Source organism: Epinephelus moara, chromosome 6 (assembly GCF_006386435.1).
Source record: "Epinephelus moara isolate mb chromosome 6, YSFRI_EMoa_1.0, whole genome shotgun sequence".
Lineage (NCBI taxonomy): Eukaryota > Metazoa > Chordata > Actinopteri > Perciformes > Serranidae > Epinephelus > Epinephelus moara.
In genome coordinates this window covers 2,860,776-2,865,626 of record NC_065511.1, presented here as the reverse complement: position 1 = coordinate 2,865,626, position 4,851 = coordinate 2,860,776, and positions in this window count along the sequence as shown.

The window sequence follows — 4,851 nt, the reverse complement described above, 5'->3', positions numbered from 1 at the left end:
AAGTAATGAACAGTCCCTAAAGTGCGGTGAGGTTTGTGGGCCTTTACCTGACACAAAGAGAAATGTGAACTGCTCATTTCTCCTCTGACACGCCACATACCTGTGTGCCGCCACAGCTCGGCTGTTCAGGTATTTCTGAGCAGTCATGACGCCAATTTATTCACCTGGAGCCGTGCTTCTCGGGCACCGGTAAGCCATTATCTTGCGCTGCGGAGCACTGTAGCCATTATTGGCCAGCGCATGGACACTCACCCTCCTTTGATTGGACTCTGAACTTATCCCACAGTAGTGGCACCATATCATGTACCGTGGTGTTTAAGTAGCAGACTACTGCGGTCTACCGTTGGTACCAGTATACCGTGCAACACTACTCCACACACATCCACACACAGTCTCTCCCTCTCTCATACTCTCTTCACACACGCACACACACACACACACAAAGACACGCATTTCTGCCCTGACATTTTTTGTTGTGTGATATGGCCACCGCGCTGCAGTCCTGCATTCCTCCCGAACTCCACACCCTCTCACCTGCCTGTGCGCACTCCTCTCTCTCCCACTTAAGTCTGTTACATTTCTTAAAGGGCCATACGCACTCATAACAATAAATTGATTTTTTTATGACGGAAGAGCCGCACGCCAATGGTTTTAATTAATGGATTGAAGAGCCGCACACTGATAGGCAAAGAGCCGCATGCGGCCCGCGAGCCGCGGGTTGGCCACCCCTGGACTATATAAACTCAATAATATGTCACTGGAAACAAATCTAGCATGTCAGTAAAATAAATTTTCCTCCTGACATCAAAATACTGAGTGAAAAAAGTGATCTAAGCATGAAGAACACAGACATCAGTATCAGTCATTCATCCTGCTCTCTGTCCCTCCTCTACTGAGGACACTCACTGTCTGCAGGTCGGCTGCCTCAGGTACATGTTCAGATAAAGTGTTAGCCTACATACAGACAGCTTTCATTTTAGTTTGTCTTCAACACTTTGCTGTTAGCCTCGCGAGCGCGATGTGCTTGTGTCGACCGCGATCATAAATCATAATAGCGGTGAATGAGAGACTGCGGACAGAGCGGATTGAAATATGGCTTTCTACATGCTGATCACATGTATTGATAAAGTACTGGCTTATTACTGGCAGAGGTTTTATTGCACTTACTCACAGTAACAAGTGTAGTTGTCGTCAACTAGAGTCTTGAAGTTATATTCCCTTCATCTGCACCGTGGCCTCTCTGCTGTTGTCTGACGTCACTCTGTGTTTGTGTGTGTCTGAGTGTGTGTATGCTGTAAGGAAGAGGTCAGCACTGACATACAGAGAGCAGGAGAGAGGCTACAGCATGATGATACATGAAACCCAAACTTTAAAAAGTAACAATAAGAGCCGATAACATCAGAGCTTACTATTACAACAGTCTTGATTAAATTTGCCTCGGGCCGTTAAATACCGGGTATTGGTCCCGATCCCTGCCTGGGCCACTCAGAGGTTTCTTCTGGGCTGCTTGCAGCCCGCGGGCCGCTAATTGAATAGGCCTGATCTGTGGTGTTATTTTGGCTTAAGTGGATGTGATTTGGCTGCCCCCCAAACTTACTGTGTTTCTTGTGTATCAGCAAATGATTTTAAAATCTCAGCCTTGGTTATAATTTGGCCACCAGTTGTCTCAGCAAATGTTTCCGCTCATGCTGTACCTTTCTCTGAGGAGAATGGAATGTGAAATTGGGAACAGATTCAACCACATGTGCACTCCTATTGCAGCCATATGGAGCAAAGATTTTTGTGCCACAGAGTAATTACTTTCAGAGCTGTGATCTGATGTCTGGGCTTCATTCTAGACACAGAGTTGAGAAACAAAAAACACTGCATCCTTTATTCCTCTGCCACAGAAAGAAATCAAGTCTGTTCATTCCCAACAAAGCTTTATAATACAACTTTTTTAATTCAAGGTGAGATTGCTTTGGCACTGTGAACAGAAAGAGATGTTTTGTAGCTGTCTGCAGTACTTTTTTCTGAGGTAGCTCTTGGAAAATGGGAAACACCCAAGGGCAATGAAAAATGATTCAGATGGATTTTATTTTTACAGGTTACCATGTTTTGAAATAATGAAGAAATGCCCTTCCAAAGAAATAAAGAAGTACAATGAACCTTAAATTATTCACCATATTAGTCCAGAGAAGACATGGTGGGTTTGCACAACAGAAAAGTGTGTGTATGTAATTTTAGTGCAGGTCAAGGGGGCTGACTTGTTATTAATGGCCCCCAATCAATCACTTTACACTAACTGACAAAATGTCCCATGTCATAGCGGAGCCAGGCAATATTTCAATACTGTTTCTGTCATGATATGAAACTAGATATCCTCTTAGATTTTGGATATAGTAATTTGGTAAGTGTTGTCTTCATCTGGTTATAAAAGCTGCGTTACAGTAAAGTGTTGTTATTTTAGACTGTTCCAGCTGTTTTATTCTTTGCTTTCACACATTTAGTCATTATGTACTTTCCTATTGATGATTCTTAGCAAAAAACTTTTTGTGCAGATATTTTGTGAAAGCACCCTGACAATATCATCACAATATTGATATATTGAGGTATTGGATGAAAAATATCATGGTATTGTATTTTGTATTTTGATTCATATAGCCAGATTTTACTGCCATGACTGCTGCCCAAAGCCCCAGTTGAGGATTGGTGTGCAAGTCTAGCTTTGCATGAGATCAATCCTGGAAAACACTTCGCATCTGCATCCACAGTCTTTTCACAGTCACAGAACAACAGCAACTGGCTTTTTCGGGGGCATCTGAGAAGACACAGAGTTCTGTTTTTTTTGGCTGCAGATGGTGACACAGGACTGTATAGCCTAGGGATACTCAGGTTCAGTAGCTACTGAGGATGCTGAGAATTATTTTTCTAGGATTGTCACAGGGAAAGAAATCCAATAGGATCATATAGGCTACACTACTCACTGTTGAAAGGACTCCTAAGTGGTTTTCTCTCATTCTGAATGCGGCAAGGGAAACAGTCTGAGTTGTAGTCCCATTGTAACCCTAGGCTGCACTGTACTGGTAGATTATCATCAGCAAGGTTCAGGTCTATGGCGTGATCTTCACAGGGGAAGGCCTTCCTCACTCTCTACTCTTTGACACCAGCTTATGCAGCCTAAGGCTAGAAGAAACCAACATGGCTTGAGTTTGTTCGAGCAAACTGATTGCTGCATCTACTGTGAGAAGGAACTTTGTCTACAGTTAAGGTCAAAATTATTAGCCCCTAAGGAACTATAGAATATTTCCCCACAATTATGCCCAATGTTTGCATCACTCATAAAAAACTCGTAAAATAAATAGATCCATTAATAAATCCATTCTATACATCCATGTAAAATAAAATAAATCCACCTTAATTTTAACTACCAAATGTATCGGGCAGTAGTTGTTCAGGCAGAGAGATTTGATCTTTGTAGGGATAGGGACAGTGGTGGTCTTCCTGATACATGTGGGGACTACAGAGTAGTGACAGGCTAAAAATGTTTGTCAAGACACCTGCCAATTGTTCTGCACAGACCTTGAGAGTTTGGCCAGGTCTGCCGTCACGTCCAGGCAGTGGAGACAATGTCAAGAACAACCCTCTCGCCTGCCTGCCTACCAGTGCGCAGTTTGGAGGATGAGATCGGCGCGTGTTGCGTACAAAGATTTCATGGTAGACAGACAGCCTTGATAAATGCCTTTTCAACTTTACTCGCCACCTGCCACTTGTGTTACATAGAAGCCCACTTCTGTTTTTTTTACAGTTAGTTTTCACCTAATGCAAACCATACCCAAGTACACATGAACCTTACTCAAAATCACCTTTTTGAGAAGGCTTCCACATCAGGGACCTGGGCCCGGATTCAAGTACACTTGACCGCAAGATCCGGTTTGTTTAATTAGTGTGAACGCTTTGTACCATACCCGTGCACAATATGCAGAAGTGTACAGAGATGTCATTATCAGTATTTGTATCTGTTACACCAACAAAGTGATCTGTCTCTGTTTCTGTATTCAGATATAAGACCAGAAGAGGGCGTTGCTTTTAACGGAAGTATAATTATCACGACATGTATTCATGACCCCCTCAGGTGAAATAACTCTGGTGATCCCTTAACTTTCTCAAAAGCCATCATCAGGTCAAAATCTTGACTAATCCAATACTGTAGTTTATGGACAAATACCTAAAAATGACACATCAGCCTCAGCTGTGTTGGTAACACTTTACAATAAGGTACACAATATTAGAGTAGTTACTGAGAAACTAATGAGGAACTAACTGTTAGTTAATGGTCAGTTCTTCAGTCACCCCTGATCAAATTTCATAGAGGAGTAGTTACTGAGGAACTAAGGTACACAAAATTAGAGTAATTACTGAGAAACTAATGAGGAACTAATGAGAAACCAATGAGTAGTTACTGAGGAACTAAGGTACACAAAATTAGAGTAGTTACTGAGGAACGAATGAGGAACTAATGAGGAACGAATGAGGAACTAATGAGGAACGAATGAGGAACTAACTATTAGTTAATGGTCAGTTCTTCATTAACTCATGACCAAATTTCATAGAGGAGTTAATCACGACTTAATAACTAGTTCACTAATCATTAAGTGAACTAGTTACTGATGAAGTAAGACAAGCTGCTTCTCCATGTCTTTCCCGTTTTTATCATTAATGTGTCTCAAACTACAATGGCGAAAACGTGAAATGCATCCACAACTAAAACAGGCAAGCTAACTACCAGTATTTGAAAGCAAATTTACAGAAATACAAACAATCCAAACTCCTTCTAATAAGCGGACATGGCAACCATGGTGCACTTGCTTC